The sequence below is a fragment of the Lissotriton vulgaris genome, chromosome 6 (genome assembly GCF_964263255.1).
Source record: "Lissotriton vulgaris chromosome 6, aLisVul1.2, whole genome shotgun sequence".
NCBI lineage: Eukaryota > Metazoa > Chordata > Amphibia > Caudata > Salamandridae > Lissotriton > Lissotriton vulgaris.
In genome coordinates, this window is record NC_141694.1 from 834,084,046 (window position 1) to 834,105,024 (window position 20,979).

Below are 20,979 nucleotides of genomic sequence, written 5' to 3' on the forward strand. Positions count from 1 at the left end.
GAGCAACGCAATTACGATCGACCACATACTCCACGTGGACTGGTCAGACCACAACATTATCTTATTCCACATCAACCAAAAAGTGCTATCCCTGCCACCCGTGCAAGACCCACCCAAATGGACTAGAAATCTCACCCAGATTCCCCTTGGCGTCCTGGCAGAAAGGATAAGCTAGCTCCTCCCCCGCGCCAATGATCACCTCTCCACAACTGAACTCACCTCACTCTACAACTCAAATATGGTGGTCATGCTTGATCAACTAGCACCCCTGAAATAAAAAAGAAGCCGAGCTACTCCTTCCAGATCATGGTTCGACTCCGACATCAATGCCAAAAGGAGACAACAAAGAGCCACAGAAAGGCGCTGGAGGAACAATCCTACCACTATCCACCGCGAACAACCCAGAACAGTCCGGAAGAAGTACAACAGTCACATCAAGAACAAAACATCCACTATTTTTTGCTCCGCACTGGATAGCGCAAAAAATAGACTCAATGAGCTCTTTAACATCATCAGACAACAAACCTCCAAGCCCGCTACGTCCTCAGTGCAGGCATCCAAGGAACTATGCGACAACTTCGCTACTTCTTCAAAGACAAGAGCACCAAGATCGAGCTTTCACTGGACATCAATAGCACCCCCCCACCAATAGCAGCTGGTCTGGGGAGTATGAGATCGCTCCCTTACCCCCTACCAAACCCTAGCTACTCTCCCATACAATTCAAGAAGCTAAGATAGTCAAACTGATCTGCACCTCCAATCCCTCATCTCACGTCCTTGACCCTATACCCGCCCAACTGACGAAAAAGCTGAAACTCTCCCTACCTCCACTCTGGTGCAAGATCATAAACAGCTCCCTAAAAAGTGGATTCGTTACAGACTGCCTCAAAGTGGGACAAAGTGATACAAAAGAGGATGATGGACGGAGCGTTTGAGCAAATCAAACACTCACCCCAGTCAACTGATCGGGGTTTAATCCATCACCATTCTTTAGCTCACTCAGCCACACCAGTTCAGACATGGCCATATGCAAATCAGTCTGATCCTGTGCCTCATGGGAACAGTCCAGCCCGAACTGCCAAGCCATGTCTTCCCTGGACCGGAAACAAGCATCCTGGGACCGGTTTCAGATTCATAATCCTCATCAGCCAGGCTATCTTGAATCCAGCGGCCAAGTGAGCAAGGTACTCACGTCTGAGCATACCCTGCCAACTTAGGGCGAACAAAGCGATACAAAAGGGGATTATGGATGGAGCGTTTGAGCAAATCAAACACTTGCAACCAGTCAACTGATCAAAGTGGGACAAGTCACCCCACTGCTGAAAAAACCCAGCCTGGATATAAAGGATTTGAATAACTTTGGACCTGTCTCTAACCTTCCTATTCTATCCAAAATCATAGAAAGATACGTACTCCAACAATTGACCCAATACATGGACAGTATCAACCTCCTTGATTCCCATCAGTCTGGCTTCAGGAAAGGCTGCAGCACTGAAACCGTGATCCTCAACATCATTAACAATATCCACAAATCACTTGACTCCGACCAATGCTGTCTCCTCATTCTCCTAGACATATTGGCTGCATTTGATACGGTAGATCACAAACTTCTCATTAAGGTTCTCAAGGAAAGGGCTAGACTTGAAGAGGTGGTCCTCCAGGGGTTCTCCTCCTTCCTACACAACCACACCCAGAGAATCAAAATCAAAAACTTTGCGTCTGACCTTCACTCAGTCAGTAGGGGAGTCCCTCAAGGTTCAATGCTCTCCCCGCAATGTTTCAACATTTACATGGAACCCCTCACCACCCTACTCAAAAAAGCAAATATTCCCTTCCACCTATATGCTGACGATACTCAGATTTACTTGGAAACCTCCTCCATCAAAGACATTCAAAGACTCAATGACATAATGAGAGAAGTCCAACACTGGCTGTCAAGTAACCACTTAAAACTGAATCCTGACAAAACAGAATTGCTTCTCATATCGAACGAAGAAGAGAACCCCCAAATTGCTGAATGGCTAAAAGCTATCGATGCGCTCAACGGGAACCTCACCCTGGCCGACTATGTTACATCACTACGTATCACGCTAGACCCGAAACTAGACATGACCAAACACATCAAGAACTCAGCTAAGAGCACCTTCCTTAACCTGAAGCTACTGAACAAAATAAAACCTTTCATCCCGCCTAAAGATCTCAAACAAGCCACCCAATCACTGATGCTGTCAAGACTAGACTATGGGAATGCAGTCCTCTTAGGAATAGGTAAATCACACCTTGCTCCCCTCAAAACTACTCTCAACTGGGCAGCCAGAATGGTCACCGGAATCAAGAAATTTGATCACATTTCACCTGCACTCAGCAAACTCAAATAGCTCCCAGTCAAAAATGTGGGCGAGCTTCAGAACAGCCTGCCTCACACACAAAACCTTGCACAAGGGCAAACCCAAATATCTGGCTGCCAAACTCAAAAAAGCCGGTCAGACCAGGAACCTCAGAAGCTCAAACACCCTACTACTCATCCCGCTGAAATCACGAAAATGAAAAACTGCGGCCAGGTCCTTCGCCGGGAACGCGCCCCAAATCTGGAACTCTATTCCCCCCACATCAGAACTATTCCTTCTTGCAAAATTCTAAAGGCAGCTCAAAGTCCTGTTCCTCGACCATTCCCTAGTGAACCGATAGGAGCAGTCAGAGCGCTGAAGCAGACACCTTATACTACTTCGACATTGCGTTCAGCAAGGCTACGAATTAGAACTCTCCGACCTTGACCTATACTATTATTTTATTATGTGATTTTCCACATTATTGTATTATGTTACATTCTGCATTGTAACTGATGTAAAGCGCTCCGACATCCACAGGTCAGGTCAGCGATATATAAAAGTTCTTAAATAAATAAAAAAACAACAACAACAAAGTAGGGAAAGGGTTGAAGTTAGTCTAAGCATAGTATTTTGTACTGTAAGGGTATTTTGTACTGTAAGGCTATCCTTCCAGTACAAAACCTATGCTAGACTCACGAGACAACTTTACACTATGGCGCAAAGGTGAGTCTGTGGCGCATGGCCGCTGATTTCAGCACCGGCGCAAGAAAAAGGGCAGCAGAGTGCCATGTTTCTGTAAGTATGGTGCTCTCTCAGTGGCAGCTCGCCGTGGGAGTGCTGCGGGGTGGTGGGGCGGGGCAGGGGAGGGGCAGGGTGGGGGGTCTAGCAGGCTTGGACATACGACGGACAGAACTCAGAGTAAGCCTTACTCTGAGTTCTGTCGGTCGTTTTCACGCAGCACAGCTTTTGTGGCTGCTGTGCTGCATGAATAAGTGTTAAATCTGTCCACACGTTCATGGAAGTGAATGCCTCACTCATTAGTGTTCATCTTTATGCTTGGAATTTGATTTCGTGAAGGCTCCGTTTCTCATTAACATTTTGCTTATCTGCAAGAACTAATCAGAGACAGGCTTATTTATAAGCCCCTTGCGCCACTAGTGTGTCACTTTCAATATGGGAAATAGTGACGTACCTGCGGCTCAAGGGGCTTGTAAATAATCTCCAGAGTTTCCTGCCTTGTGAACATGAATTTGTGAGAAATATGATGAGTGTCTGCCTCTAAGGGGAGGAGCTGTAATAATCTGGCATCTTTGTCATGCCTCTCCAGCTCTGCCCAGTGGACTTTGTGAGGTAATAGATTTTTTTTGGTAAACCTTTTTATTCATTTATCTATTTGCCTACAGACTATACATTTTATAGTGTTATTGATAGCCATGTAACATTCGTCTAGTTAAATTGCCATTAGAACAGAAAACCTTCCGGGTCCATTTTGTTCTAGTAGGCATCTCGTGTCTGATCATGTATGGGTGCCTAGTGAGACTGGGTCTCCTCCCAGCTTGGTAAGTTACCGAGGTCTATTCAGTGCAACTGACTCCTCTGAAGATTGGCTGTAAAGAGTTCACCTATTTGGACCAAGCTGGGCTGAATAATTCTGCAATGGAAAGAAGGGGGGCAGGGAATGAGGACATTGGTTACTGCTGGTCTATTGGCACTGGGAATCCCTTTCACACTAGGACTTATAAAAAAGTGGGGTGGTGGGACTCTTTCGGGAAGCTCCTTTGCTGCTCAGGGTGTTATGGGTCGGACTCCATCTGTGTGACTGCTGGGGAATTCGTGGGGGTGTTACATGTCTGTTTGAAGCAGTGGAGGATCATTGACCATTCCATATATATTGGACGACACTGTGTGCCCCGTGCCTTTTCGAGCCTGATGGTGTCCTCTTCGACTGCTCCCCATTTTTGGACTGCCCCACTTCAGGCCGCTATCGGGGGCCACTTGAAGAGCCCCAGTGTAGTGTAATATTGTGCTTAGCTAGGAGTAGGGCCAATATTGCAAAATTAGTCTCCACCCTCCTCTGCTTTTTCCGTTTAAAAATTCCCAGGGCGCTGGCTTCCCAGGAGACGAGGCCTGTTAGACCTGTGACCGTCAATATTGCGGCATGCATCTCTGCACATTAGGGCTGCAGGGTGGGGCAGGACCATAGCATGTGAACAAAGGGAGCCTCTGGTGTGTGCCAGCGTGGGCATTCAAAGTGCGTCACAAGGAAGAAGGGTTTGAACCACTCCGGGGTGAGGTACGCGCGGTGTAGTATGTTAAATTAGATATTTTGAAAGCGTTGGGTACGTTGGTTACACAATACATTTTTATGATGCTCCAGGGCTGTTAACCATTCCTTATCATGTAATGCATGGCCAAATTCCTCTTCCCATTTGAGCTGTAATCTCGTTAGTGGTGCACATGTGAGGTCTATGATTGATTTGTAGATTCAAGTGATAATATGTCTCCCTGCTCCCATATTCAATACTGCGTGTAGTGTAGGGTGTGTTTTAGGTTCCCCCCTCATCAGATCCCACGTCCTTCTACTGTCCGCTATGAGTTGTCTGCTATGCAGGAATTTTCCCACAGGCAGCCCGCTTCCCTTTACTAGACCTTCAAACAAGGTTAATTGGCCATCGGTGGACAGCATATCCACCTATGTTTGTGCATGTTCTGTCCAAGTTTGTAAATCCCTTGATGTGTAATGGCTATGTCAAATGACCGATCAGTGGTCAGGGTAGTTAGTAAACTACCTGAGTCAAAGGATAGTGGAGAAAGGATGAGGGGGACCTCTCTAGTGTAAGGTTGTGCTAATCACAATCCTGTGTCTGGGAAAAAGCACTCTTTATATAAATTACCCTCACACACCCTAATGGTGTCATGCTTCATCATCGGGTCACCCCGACCCCTTAAATTCGGGGTGGGCTCAACCACAGTGTTGGGAGCTCTTTCGATAGATAAAGAAAAGGAGGGGTTAAAGATTAAAATACCTCAGACAGACCCCGGGTTTCCCTTTATTCTTGGGTTTGTCTGGGTTGATAAAAAACAAAAAACGGGTCTTATTGGAGTTTTTATGGTCCTAAGGCCCTAGCTACTCTACCCTTGTTTCACGGAGAGGATAGGGACTTCCCATCCTATTAGTATTCCTCACATAGGGGGTTGTCCATCTGCCTTGAAGAAAGTCCTTGACCTTTATGGCCGCTTTGGACTGAAACATGTCGGCACTACCATTCTCAACTGTATTTCCCCTCTTTATGCAGATACTGTGTTTTTCTTACCCCTCCACAACTACGGGTACACCCATAAATATGAAAGCACAATGGACCTTTGAGGTCAAAGAGGGTACTCAAAGTACCCCATCATAGAGTGAGTGTCTGCTAAGTCTCTCTACCCAGGTTTTTAGGGGTTAGGGGTCATGGCAGCATGGTTTCTAGTGACAGGACAGTACTTTTTATCTTCCTCTTTCAGCAGGAAGGGTGACTTCCAGACTGCCCTGGTTGAAAGGTTCTACTAGATGCCCTAAACCAAGGGTTATCACTTTAATTTATGTGAATTAGGAGTTAAAGGGACACTGTGAATTTCACAGCATAGGTGTGGAGTATGTGTGTGCGTTTGACAAAGTGCATGAGGTACTCCAGTTTGGCTTCTGAGTGTTTATTTGGCTATTTAAGATGGTGGTGGGTTTTGTGCAGAACTTTCTAGGTTTCTGCTTAATTGTGGAGGTTCTACACCTCTGCTTTCCTTCTCTTCCACCAATGTACTTCTGAAAAGGGATTCTATTTTCTGCTGGTGAGGTTTCAGATTCCTCCCTTTGTAGTTTGCCTGCAGTCACCCTGTCTAATCTTCTTCACAAAGGATTTGACCTGCAGTCAGGGCCCTAATATACATCTGATCTTGGACACGTTGGAACCTGCTTAAGAAGAGCTCCTAGAGTCCATGGCCCTGGCATAAGGTGAAACGTGTGGAAGATCCCTGCCCTCCCTTGAGTGATCACTGTAAACTAGTTTGTGACCAAATTGGATGCCTAAAGGGGGTTACACACAGACTCTGAGTGTCTTCAATACTTCCCAATGATGCACTAACCAGGACTGATACAGTGTCACCCTGGCACTAATGTTGTTTAGTTCCTACAAATCACATTTATACAACATAAACTAAGGGATTGGTGTTTAGATTGATTTCAGACACCCCCAAAGGATATGTTAGTCTGTTCACCAGCTAGCTTACAGTGCCACATTGAGACCTATTGGCTATGCCAATGCTTGTTCTTCATTGCTACACAGGAGCCTACCTTCAAATATGTGAGTTCAGCAAGTGTGCTGTACAAAAACCTGTTTTTTTTATTTAATAGGCTAAACTTTAGCTCCATGTATAGTAAAACATGTTTTGCTCCCGTATTTGATACACAGGACACCTGACTTGACTCTTAGCTCACTAATAGAATTGTCATCAGGGTGGGGGACAGGAATGTTTTGCAGTTTGTATTTAAAAACTCTAATTTTTAATAATTATATCACTAAAGCAGGATGCAGAAGTGCACTTTTTTTTATTTACAGACAGACCTTTTTTAATGAAATGGCCACAAACTTTCCCACTATCATGCAGTTTTACAGATACAAACACTGTGTGGAAATCTGATTTCAGCAAAAAATTATTTTCACATCACCAAGTAAAGCATTCTGATTTGTTTTGATCATATTAAAATCCATCTCACTTCTGTATTACAAAAAAGTGTTTTTTTAACTAATGAAATATATTTTGAAGCACTTGTGTTGTTCATTTGCAAGCTATTTAATGGCTGTGTGCACACCACCACTGCCAGACAGTTCACTTTACAGAGGCCTCCAACTTTTGCAAGCAGAAAAATAAAAGTAAAAACCATTCTCTAGGATAAAATAAGCAGTGACTTGTCAGAAGACATAGCCTGAAATTTGACCTGTCATTAAACAAACAGCAAGTGTGGCAAGATAATACCAAGATTTAAAGTAATCTTTATTGCTCATTCACTTTGTGAATGAGCAGAACACCTGTTCTTTGACAGCTCGCCAGACAGGGCCAGCAGGCCCTATAAATAGCTAGAGCTGATGAAATCTTACTCGTCACAATGAGTGGGTGAGTTGATTTCTTGAGGACTGATACAGGGCTAGGAATACGGATCATAAAAGGCATTAAAGATAAACAGTGTTATACCACTCATCTAGGGTGTTCAGACCTTGATTCACAGAGTTGCAACGTGTGATCCATCTGCATTCACATTTGTTGAGGAATTGCTGCAGATTGCCGCTTTGTGTGGGTAGTGTGGGTTAATCAATAACTTTCCAGACCATGTTGAGCTCACTGTGCTGTTTATCCAGGTAGTATGTAACATGGGGGGCATTTTCAACTTTGCAATGGATGCAGCTTTTATGTTGAATGATGCGTTGTTCTAACATTTGTGTAGTTTTCCCAATGTATACAAGGTTGCAAGGGCATCATATTGCATAGATCACATTAGTGGAGCGACAGTTTGTGAAGATCTTTAATTCAGATGAGCGGCCATTGGTTTTAAATTCCTTTGATCGTAAGGGGGCACGCCACACAGTTCTGACAATTGTAGTTTCCTACAATTGGCGGGAGGCCCCATGTTGATGTAATGGTTTCTGTAGTTCTGGGTTTCTTTGGCCACGTGATAGTGTGTACTAGATGGTCGGCCAGATTGCTTCCTCTTTTGAAGAGACCAGTGGTGGCTGTAGGAATGCCTGGTGTGCGCGAAGGTTCTGCCAATTTTTCTTGATAATTTTGTTCACCTTGTTGCTAGAAGGACAAAAGGTAGAGACAAAGGAAATGCGCCTGTTTTCACGTCTTTCTTTTGGTGTAAGCAAAATGTCTATGGCAGTACCATGCACGTTTATGGGCCCTGGAGACCGAGTGACCTGGGTAACCACGTTGGATGAGTTTTGTGGTAAGAATGGCGGATTCTCTAAAATAATCTTTTTCCCATTTGCAGTTCCTCCTGATGCGGATGAACTGACCGAATGGAAGGCCATCACGGAGGCCGATTTGAGGGTAGCTGGAGTAAAGTAGCACGGTATTCTGTTCGGTTGGTTTCCTGAATAACATGGTTCCTATTTTACTGTCTTCTACGTGGAGAGTAAGGTCGAGGAAGGGGAGATCATTGGTCCTGGATTCTGAGGGAATGTTGTGTTAGATTTGGGGGTCTCTGGTTGGCACAGGTAAGGACTTGTGACAAGCAAGGACCCTCTCCTCTAGTCAGGACAAGGGGATTACCCTCTAAAATAACCCCTGCTCACCCTCTAGGTTGCGTGGCGCGAGCAGTCAAGGCTTATCTCAGAGTATTATGGGTTAAGCATTTGTAAATACATACAGCAACTCAGTGACAACACCACACATAGACACCACACCAGGTTGGTATAAAAATAAGTATCGTTTATATAAGGCTGTTTAGCAGAAGACCCAATAACATCCCAAATATCCACAATACTATTGGCAATAAGCAGTTCTTAAAAATGCGTATCTTAAACAGGCTGTGTGAGTCGTGTTTCTTCAGTTCGACTCGTGCGGTGATGAAATAACCAACAAAGTCTCAGGCGCGCAGCGGAGGCTTCATGGCCGATGCGCTGCACACAGGGTGCGAGTCGTACACAGTACCTTGAATGGGGGGATTCGTCATGGACGATGCGGTGAAGAGCCAAGCGTCACACGCGGCGGTGTCCTCCTCTTGTGTTGCGACCTACGACTCGTAGGGGCCCATGGTCGCGTTACTCAAGGGGACGGTGCTTTGTTGATGCGGGTGCACTTCATTGCGGCGTACGCACCTTACCTGGAGAGCGGGCTCCCTTTTGCAGATCCCTCAGCGCGGCACGAGGCGGCAGTACGCTCCGGATGGATGAGACGTACCCAGCCGCTCTACGCGCCGCTGCCTGTCACAACAGCGGCAGGGGCACATCCAGCAGGACGATGCGAAGGGGGGAAGCGAGGCACAAAGCGGAGTCTGTTCCTTGCGATGCGAGCTACGGCTCGTAGGGGGGCCAAGTAGACGCAGTGCTCGGGCCGGACGGCTGGGCACAAGCTTCACAGGGTGCGCAGTGATTCCTCACGAGGTGCACACAGCTCCCTCCTTCAGCGCTGCGGGAACAGCGGCGCTCTCAGCAGCTTCTCCCCAGGTTGTTGAAGTCCACTGGTCCTGGGACTTCGTTCAGGGGGCAAGCTCACTCACAAGCCCTTGGAGATCTTTTTAGAAGCACAAATTGATTAAAGTCTCTTCAGTCTTTTCCTCTCCTCTCGCAGCAAGACAACCCCTGCAGGCCAATCCCCCAGGTCAGGGACAGTACTCCTCCTTGCAGCTTTCCCAGTTCCTTTTCGTCGGGCAGAGGTTCTTCTTGGTTCACGCAGGATCTAATTTCTCAGGAGCAGGGCTCCAATATTTATACTGCAAACCTTTTGTTCTTTCAGGCCAGGAGGCCTTTGCCTAGTTTAGTCCAGTTTTTGAGCACTTTGTTTACAGGACTCTGGCTTGTCTTTTCAGTGTGCAGAGCAGAGAAATCAGACGCTCCACAGGAGGTGGAGCCAGCATTGTGGTGGCAGAGCACGGCCCTATTCAGAGTCTAGGTGCACTCCTCCCACCCATCTGGTTGTAATCTTCCTATTCGCCACCTGGCAGCCACAGTCTGTCTCCTGGAATTCCCCAGCCCTGTCACTCACAGAAACCAGACAGCAGATACACCTCCTAGCAGTGGCGGGCTGATAAGGTTAGACAAGCAAATACCAACTTTCTAAAAGTGGTATTTGCAAACACAGAATATTAAAACAACCTTAACTGAAAGATGCATTTTATTATCCTGAGTTCAGGCATACCAAACTCGAATTTCTACCATGTTCCCTGAGTCTGTTGGGATCATAGAATGTAACAATTCCAACAGCCCATTCTGGCCTATGAGAACAGGTAGCCTTACAATAATGAAAAACAAAAATAGCTGTAATTCACTATTAGGACATGCCACCCATATCAGGGCTTGTCCTACCTTATACTTACAATGCACCCTGCCCTTGGGCCTATCATAGGGGTGACTAATATGAAGTTAAGGGAAGGTTTGGGGACTGGCAAGTAGGTGCACTTGCCCAGTCAGCATGACAGTACCAGACTGCACGCAGGTTCTGCAATGGCAGACCTTAGATACATTTGTCTAGGCTGCTTCTGTGGGTGGCACAACCAGTGCTGCAAGCCCACTAGCAGCATTTGGATTTACAAGCCCTGGGCACTCCTGGTGCACTTTACTGGGGTCTGACAGTAAACCAAATAAGCCAATCATGGAGCCCAATCAATGTATAAATTTTATACAGGGAGCACTTGCACTGTGGCACTGATTGGCAGTGGTACAGTGCTCTGAGCAGCTAACACCAGCAAAACACAGGAGGCACAGTAACCAAAAAGTGGAAGGGAGACCCACGCCAAGGTGCCAGGTCTAACAGGTTGGGAGCGGTCTAGCCACCCATGAAAGATTCCAGGGTTTCTTTGTTGCCTTACCATAGTAAGAGAATATGATCTATGTACATCCACCAGAAGCATATATGATCGAAAAAGGGTTGTTTTATGTATCAGAATGTGTTTTCTCTCAATGTTATGTATATACAGAATTACAAAATTAGGGGCGAAACAGGCCCCCATGGAAACACCCTTATCTTGTAGGTAAAGAGTGTCTCTGTACAAGAAATAGTTGTTGCTGAGGGCCATTCTGAGTAAGTCCATGATGAACTCAGTGGGTATCCATATGGGTTTGGGTCTGGTATCCAGAAGATTTTGGGTAATTAGTAGTCCATCTTCATGTGGGATGTTGGGGTATAGGGACTCAATGTCAAGTCCAGCCATCAGTTCGGCAGTGTAATACTACTAAAGACTACTCCTTAGAATCAGGGGATGCTTACAAAAAAGAATTGAAGCTATACCACAGGCATGCACCACGGCTAGGGCAGCTATGTCGCTAGAACTATTGCGGAGGCCAAGAATAAATCCAAAACGCTTTTCGGTCTAGTGAAAGAACTAGCGGGCTCCCAAACCATAGCCAAACCGCCCCCCCTGAGCAGCAACCAATGTGAAGAACTTGCACAATTTTTCACAAAAAAATAGAAAATATCTATCAGGACATAGCTAAACAGCACTGTAATAGACCCCAGCAGTTTCAGTCTCCCATTTTGAATAGCACAAACTGCTTTACTACACCTCATCTATCCTATACACATGAAGCCTTGAATTCATGGCCATATATCAACCAGGAGGTCTTGACGGAGATTTTAGGGAAACTGAAATCGGGCTCACCAAATGAACCACTTCCCATCCCTATGCTTAAACAACTTGACACCCCAGAACTATCCATGATCTGTACAACCCTCAATCTCTCCTTGAGAGACTCCATTGTCCCGGCAAGTTGGAAACATGCCATGGTGACCTCTTCTGAAAAAGCCCCCTGCCGACCCTAAAGTCCTCTCTAATTTCTGTCCCATCTCTCTTCTGCCTGCCTTCTCCAAGATCTTGGAGAGGCACATTCACTCCCATCTTGCTCAGTTCATCAAGGCCAACCACATACTTCACCCTTCCCAATCTGGCTTCCGTCCTGGTTTCTCCACCGAAACAACTCTGTTGGGAGTTACAGAAAACCTACGCCATCTTTTAGACAGAGGAGAACAGTTACGCTGATTCTACTTGATCTCAGCGCAGCATTTGATACTATTTCTTACACCATACTCATAAAGTCACTTACCTCGATGGGCATCGGCGGCCCTGCTTTGTGCTGGCTGTCTTCATTTCTCACTCACCGCACATTTCAAATCTTTTCCAACATAGCTGCCTCCAAAATTAATGTGTCTCCCTATGGAGTACCCCAGGGCTCGGTACTCAGCCCCCTTCTGTTCAACCTATATGTAATACCATTGGCCCACATTGCTGAACATGAAGGTCTTACTCTTTTCACCTATGCCGACGACTCCCAGATTGCATTCTCCCTCTCTAACCCTGACCAGGGTTCCACTTCCCTCCTGCAGTCAGGCCTAAGGAAAATTGCCAACTGGATGAATCACAATTTCCTTAAATTGAATGGAGGCAAAACCGAAGTCTTAATTCAAGGTCGAAAACATGACCTATGGAGCTCCAAACACTGGCCTTCGGAGATGGGTACCCTCCCTCTCCCATCTGACCATGTTCGCAATTTGGGGGTTACCATTGACATCGCTTTAACTATGCCGCATCAGGTAAACAAGGTGTCGGCCATCTGCTTTACTATTCTGCGATGGCTAAAGAAAATTATCTGAATGCTGCCCTGCGACACCCAGAAGTCTGTGGTCAATGCCCTTATAACTTCTCGGCTGGTCTACGGAAATGTACTTTACCTTGGGGCTAACAAGGCAGTGACAAGACGCCTACAGCTAGTTCAAAACGCCGCCGCAAGACTGCTGTGTAAAAGTCACAGAACTGACCACATTTCAGGGCACCTCCGTGACTTACATTGGCTCAGGGTGGAGAAACGTGTCAAGTTTAAAACCCTGAGCTACATGTATAAAATCAAATGGGGTTCTGCCCCCCGGTACCTGCAATCCCTTGTCCATACCTACACTCCCTCACGCTGCCTCCGATCCTCATCCCAAGGCTACTTCAACATGACCAAATTCAGACTTGCGAGAATGGGAGGTAGGTCTTTTGCATTTCTAGGCCCAACACTTTGGAACTCTCTCCCCTTGATTATCCGTACGGAAACCAGCTATGTCCGATTTCGCAGAGCCATTGAGACCTGGCTTTTCAATCAATAAAACTTCAGTAACGTTGGAAACATTGGCTCCCTAGCACACTGCCTATCCAGCGCCGGGAAACCCTTTTTGGGTAGCTGTCGCTCTATAAGCTTAATAAATAAATAAGCTTAATAAATAAATAATATGGTCATGGATTAACCATTCTATGGAGGGTGATTCAGACACGGAGAAAGGAATTGGTCAAAGTTTTTTAATGTACAGCATTGTAAACTTTGCATCTCTTCGTTCCAATGTTGTCTGTCTTTCAGTTAGATTATATACAGAAAACAGAGACATACTGTTGATATACCACCAGGGCACGTGACCAGAGCTCAATGAGTGTAGTGTTCAGCTTAATAAAAGAATGGACTGCATTTGTGATTGCCCATGCTGAAGAATCGACAAATCCTGTTCTATTATATCTATTGCAGAAGACACAATGTTATCCACTGAGTAAATCCTGGATGTTAGTGTGGTCATGCCATTGTCGACCACTGCCAAAGCCTTTTCTAGATTAATCCTGTCAATGTGACGCAATCTCTCTGCAGCTTCCTGTTGAGAGATTTTCCTTACTTCATTATAAATAGCCTTTAAGAAGTGTTTCTGCCGTTGTTTCTGGGAACCTAAAACAAAATCCCTAAGATTCATGTCGTCTGAGAGTAAGGACCAATATTGTTTTACCTGGACCAGTGTTGATGTTTTTCCCACTTTAGGCATAACTTCCCAAAACTGTAAGATGTCAACACCCCCAAGTGTTCTCGATGTACGTAGCTCTGATCAGGCCTATGGATACTAAACCCTTTGGTGTTACCTTGAATCTTGACTGACACCTATTTGTGTCAATAGTCCAAACCAACCATCGCTTCTAATTGGGGTTTTATGAATTGTATGAACCATCATGTATAATGTCATCTAATGTATTATTACTAATTTTTCCAACTCTTAAAGTGTGTAAGTCAGGGAATTCGAGGTGTGTTCAAATCCTTCATCTTGGCCAGTCCAAGACAAGAAGTCTGTTGCACGGCTTCGTTCAGGGAGATAATTTGCAGTGGTATAAGGCATGCTCTAAATAAGGCCTCAGTTCCCTGAACTTGCCATTCTTTAATCTCCCCAGAGAGATTTTGTATCTATGGTGTCCCTCCAGAAGTCGAAACCCTGTAAAGACAGCTGGGAAATAAAGGAAGCAGGGTGTATCTGTTTCGTGTTGGAAAGCATATTTTTCTTTGCAGTTGTAGGTGCAACCATATAAAAATAAGATGTCGGGTCAGAGGTCTTAAACCTAGAAAAATAAGCAAACTTCTGTGCAAACGTTTGCTACCTTTTGGTGGTATTGGGCAATGTTCTCATGGATAATAAGTGAAAACATTACTTGGGATACTTGCTTTGTGCAAATGATGATGACCATAGTGTTGGTAATAATACATGGTGTCAAAATCGGATGTATCATCATACAATTCGTTACTGTAGAATGCAGCAGATTGTTCTAAATCAGACCGCATAGAATTTACAGTTTCAAAATTTCACTCATTAGAGAAAGTACTAGACGTGATGATATAATTCAAAGAATTTTTTTTTTTAACATTCCTTTTATTAACAAATTGACAAAAAGGAAAAGAAACATCAGGTGAAATAACAATTTCCTCACAATATACATTTAATAGGATCACGGGGATTCCTGCGCTTCCGATTCCGCTCGCCACGCCGGAGGCGCACAAATCTCCCCTCAGTAACTGTTCCATGACCCCCAGACCTTCCCCAATTTTTCCGGGCAACCCGTAGCCACATATACAGATTTCTCCTTGAACATACACCAATCCAAGTCTTCCGCCCACTTGGAAACTCGGGGCGGCTGGCTTGCTCCCCACAGCTGAGCTATATTTAGTTTCGCCATCATGCACGCTAGTGTAACCCATTGCTTCTGATACACATGCAAGTTTGTGGGTTCCCACACATTCAATATGCATCTCCGAGCTTCTGGTCTTATTCCCTCCCCCAGCGCTTCTTTCATCTTGTCATGGACCCTTGTCCAGAATCCTTGTATTTCCACACAGTGCCATAGAATATGTATAAAACTGCCAGGTTCTCCAAAACCCCTTCTGCTCTCTCCACTCACCATTCGCCCCATACGCACCAGTCGAGGCCCAGAATTATACGATCTGTGTAGGATCTTTAGTTGCACCAGTCGAAGCCTCATCTGAATCGCCACTAACTTCGGGAGGAAACTGCCTCCACCCAGTTTTCGTCATCTAACTCCAACCCATCTGCACTCCACTGTGTTCTAATACGCCCCAGCGGGTCCTCCATATTATTAACAAGTTTCTTATATATTAAGGAGATAGTCTTCTCGGGAAGGTGCGAATCTAGTACTCGGTCCTCAAGAGGAGAAGCCTATGAAAGCGTGATGTCTCTAGGTGTCTGAGCGAGGAGAGCATGTCTAACCTGACGATATTGGTAGTGCTCATTATCATGCAAACTATACTGCTGCTTAAGAAATTCAAATGTATGCATTTTGTCTCCCCCCCCCCCCCACACATCCTTAATCTGGGTGATCCCTATAAGATCCCACTTATCAAATCCCTTAGACCTCTACAGGCTCCCAAGTCTCTCCGAATTTAACAGGGGGGTGGCCAAAGTCAATCTACCCTCCCAGCTCAAATATCTATTAGCAGCGTGCCGCACATGCACTGCATTCGCAGTTGGGCTCGATAGCGAAAAACGCCTAGACCTGGATTATAAAGCTCTGCTAATATCTCCACCAGGTGCCTGCCCGCGGTCCATGGTGTAACCTGGGTCCCCGGGGGGACAGTAAACAACCTGATTCACAGCCGCCAATTGCGAAGCCCAGTAATATTTCCTCAAATCCAGGAGTCCGATTGCCCCATCATACCACGGAAGAGTTAGTTTAACAAATGCTATTCGGGGTCTACCATCCCAGGGAAGCCACCTCTGCAGTGCCTCAATTTCTTTAAAATAGGAGACCGGTACTGGGTTCATTGTATTCTGTAGTACACATAAAAATCAAGGTAGGGCCATCATCTTAAACAGCACGGCCCGCCCAAGCAACAAGAGCGGAAGAGCTCTCCAGCGATCCACGTCTTTTTTCAACTTGCTCAAGGGGGGAGCCCAAGTTGTTGACGGATCTTAGCTTCGGGTCGAGTGTTATGTAGATACCTAGATATTTAAATCCTACTGGCTCAATCTGTATGGGGCACGATTGCGGATTTACCGGTGGCTCGCCCGCTAGGACGTAAAGCACAGATTTCGACCAATTTATAGCAAATCCGGAGTACCTACCAAATATGGCTAGCGCATCCAGAAAACTGGTCAAAGATGCCCTGGGGTTGGTGAGATAAAGCAGTATATCATCAGCATATAATGAAATTTTATCATCCCACTCTGGCGTCCACCGCAAGCCACGTATCAACCGATCCCACCTGACCCATGCCGCCAGAGACTCCAATGCTAGAGTGAAGAGAAGCGGAGACAGAGGGCATCCCTGTCTCGTGCCCCTCCCCAGAGAAAAATCGCTTGATTTACAATTGTTAACAACCACCCTGGCCAGGGGATTAGCGTAGAACAATCACACCCATTCAATAAACTCTGTCCCAAAACCTAATTTCGCCAGCACTGCAAACAAATAATTCCACTCAACCCTATCGAATGCCATAGTGGTATCCAAGGACACCAGGACCGCCGTCTCCTGTATCTTCGAGGAACCGCCCAGAATCCCGTGCAGCCTCCGCAGGTTTAGAGCCGTGTTCCGGCGTGGCATGAAGCCAGACTGTATCAAGGTTGTGACTACCGTGACCAACCTGGTAGCCAATAATTTCGCCAAGACTTTAGGCTCGGCATTAAGAAGTGAAATGGGCCAATACGAAGAGCATAGTGTCTTAGGCTTGCCCGCCTTATGAATGACCGCGATATTTGCAACCCACTGGTCATATGGAAGCTAACCCTTCTCTTCACTCTCCAGGAACATGGCCCGCAAATACGGGGCGAGTTTATGGGCATTCAATTTGTATAATTCTATTGCTATCCCATTGGGACCAGTCGCCTTCCCAGATTTTATCCCTCTAATTGCCTGTGCAACTTCATCGTCGGTGAAAGTGGAGTCTAAATAACTCTTATCATCCTCCGATAAACCCGGCATGCAGATGTCTTTTATCATTTCACTATTTTCTGCCTCCGTAAACCCACCAACCGTGGTGTAAACCCCTTTGTAATAATCAGAAAATGTATCAGCCACCGCTTGTGGGTCTGTAACTATGTCTGATTCTGTTCCCTCTAACTTAGGCACCAGCCTTGATGCCCATTCCTCATGCTCAAGCCACGCAATCAATTTACCAGCCTTGTCTCCATGCTCATATATTCGACTCTATATAGCATTGGTCTGGGCAATCACTCTCTCTAGCAAGGCATTTATATTCATCTTGTCTTAACTTCAAGAGGTGGAGGTCACCTGGAACAGCTGATCTGGCCATTCTTTCTTCCAATCTTATCACCTCAGCCTCTACCCTAGCCATCACAGCATGACGTGTCCTCTTCCTCCCGACCACTAATGACAAAACCTTACCCCTCACCACTACTTTATATGCTTCCCACAAAGACTGCGCTGAGGCAACTGTGCCCACATTCTCCTGGAAATAACATTCCGAAGCCCAGCCTACCTCTTTTTGGGTGGCAGGGTCTTTTAAATGCCAAGCATTAATAGGGGCTACCCTGCCCACCGCTGGGTGTCGGAAATCGACTTGTAACCCCAGTGGAGAATGGTCGGAAATACCCCTACCAAGATATTGTGTCTCTTTAACTGTCGCTGCCATAACCGCCGGCATCAATATGTAATCTAATCTGTGGGTGAAGTGTGTCTGTGTCGGGTTACAAACTCGCCAACTATCTACCAGCCCCAACGTCTCAAGGAAGTCCGAGAGCCACCTCTGTGATGGTCTAAGTACCCGCACCGGGTATCTGTTGATCTCCCCATCAATCACCGCGTTAAAGTCACCCCCTATACCAAAAGGCCCAGGGGCAGAGTAAGGAAGTCCGAAGCAACGTCTGGATTGTCGAAGAACCAGACCTTCCCCTCAATCTCGATCCTCAGCCGAGCCGGAAACATCATGGTGTATTTCAGACCCCTTTCTCTGAATCTCTTCTTAACTCCAAGGAAACTCTGGCGCTCATAGACATTTTAAACAAATGTGGTATTTTCAAAAGTTCAGTAGTACCAAATACAATATACAAAACCCTATCCCAAAATATTCCTTCAGGAACTGGACCTACTGTAATGTTCACAAAGGACAGGTCTCTTTGATGAGATGCTGTATGTGGTTTCTAGACCAAGTTTACATGTGGTACTGCATAGCGTTCTGGGAGATAGTGTCCATTCAGGAGCAGGAAAAAGACAGTCACTACACCTATCCAAAGGACTGAGAAAAGTAGACCAATTGCAATCCAGAGCTTTAGCCAGGAAGAAACAGAGTAAGTCTGTTTCAGCCAAAGGTAGAGATCATATATTTTTTCTTTGTGGGAAACAGAAGCTGGGGGTGACTCGGGTTCACTCAGATCCTGAGAAAAGGTGTCAAAATCGATGAAGTAGCCAGACGCTGTTTGATCTATCTTTGGTAGCTCAGCAGGTTGTGTAGAACTGGCACATGACTCATTTCGAGACATATTCAGATAGATCTCGGTATTTGGCCAAATTGACATCTGTGTTTCATTTGTGTTTTGTTGTTGTTCAATTTTAATAGGCCCGAGTTCCATTCCATTGTAGGTAACTCCATTACTTAATGTAGACATCTCAAACGTTATTAGTCTTTCTGTCTGAACTTCCTGTATGGTAGTGAGATGAGATCAACTGCTACCCAGGAGCCCACGCAGCCTGCTATTTAGCATCGGCCACATAGTGTGGTTTGATTAGATCAAAGGAGATGAATCTATTTTCTTTATGGCTGGCTAGAGGCGGAAGAAGTACTGTTCTTGTTCCTTTTACAGCCAGGACAGGTACAGGCAAGATGGCCCAAATTCTTTCTTGTCCTTAATCTTTTATCTGACCATATCCCCAACTTCTGGGATCCAGGCAGGTCTTGCCAGAACTGCTTTCACTTCCCCAGTGGTGGTGCGTTTTACTTGGAGGTTGCTTTGTAATGCCTGGAATTATTTGAGTTCCTCTAAAACAGGCAAACCATCATTCATGTCAAATGCTTTTTCATCTGCCACTCTGCTGCCACAATCCGGGTTGGATACCAACATTCTAATCCCAAACAGGACCTCATATGGAGTACGGCCTCCTGGGGAACTTCTTGGCATGTTAAGTGCCTTCTGGACCCCATATACATTATTGGCCCAAAGGCCACCCAAGTTTAATACCCTTGCTGTTAAGGGTTGCTTTAAGTCCCGGTTTTACCTCTCCACAATCAAATTTCCCTAGGGATGATACACAGAGGAGTACCACAAGACCACACACAAACTTTCTATAGCTTCTTTGTAAGCCAGAGATCTAAACGCAGGGCTACGGTCAGAATGTAATGTGCCAAATGCGTATGTCCCTAAGAAGCCTCGCAAACCCTTTATTAGGGTTTGAGCGTCATCCGAGCGCTGGGGCCAAACCTATAGCAATCCAGAGCATGAATCTACTGCCACGAAGATGTACTTGTAAGCCCCGTCAGATTGTAAGGGGCAGCAGTGACCCAAATAGTCACACGCAAGTGGTTTGTCTGATATCAGCAGTGGTGTCTGTGGTGGATGTGCTTCGGTGGAACCCTTCATCTGTTGACGGATGTAGCACTTAAGGACAAAGCCCTTGGTCTGCTTCGTAAGACCTGGCCACCAATAACACTGTTTCAGAAGTGAAACTGTTGCAGTAATACCTGGTGAGCGGAACCCAGACCCTCTTGTGCAGCTAAAATTAAACCTAGTCTGTGATCCATGTTTGGTATTACTTTATCCCCAACTCCTGGAATTTGAGGATACTGAATAGTCTGTGCATCTAACTTGTAGGAGTCCTTGTGCTAGAATGAGTGATTGTAGCAACAGCAGCAGCAGTTCTCACTGTCGCCTTGGGGGCATCATCAGCCAATGAATTTCCTTCAACGTGCATGCCATTATGCTGATGCTTAGTGTAAGAATCAAGTGAGTCTGTGCCAAGCTTTCTTGAGCTCTGCCACTTGTTTCCAAAGCAATTGGTGCTTTATTGTGCCACCATTTGAAACTATACCCATTCTGGTCCCAATAGTGAAGCTATTCATTTTATCACTGGGCACAGTAAAATGAATCGCACACAATTGGGGTTGGGAATTCTCGATTGTATTTTTTTATTGCCAGTATTAGGGCTTTTAGCTCTACCAGCTGTGTTGTGCAATCTCCTAGAGACTCTGTCTGTGTATTGCTAGGTCGGAACCTTCTGTCCTGCATACGTCCTTTTACAATTGCACAGGATGCACTGTATTGCTGTTTACCTCCTATGGCAGGCAAGCAGATCCTTCAGTGTAAATGATATATTCATACTGATCTAGAGGCATTATTTCTTTTGGGAGAGGATATTCTAGTTCGTACTGCAGGAATGCTTGTGTTTTTAATGTAGAATCAAATGTGTATTCTACATCTGTTGCAGTGAGAGGATTAGCCCATTGTATCCATCTTGGATGCAGTGCTTTCGCGTTTGGAAAGCTTGCTTTTGTAACAGCCTCTAAGGTTGGTACTAGAGTTAAGACAATTATCTGTTTCCCCTGAGGTAGTGCTCCTTTTCTCACTACAGCAGTCTGTACTGCTGTAAGTATTTTTTCTGTGGTTGTAAAACACATTTCAGCGTTTCTGTACAAATGTGATGTGTATGCAGTTGGTA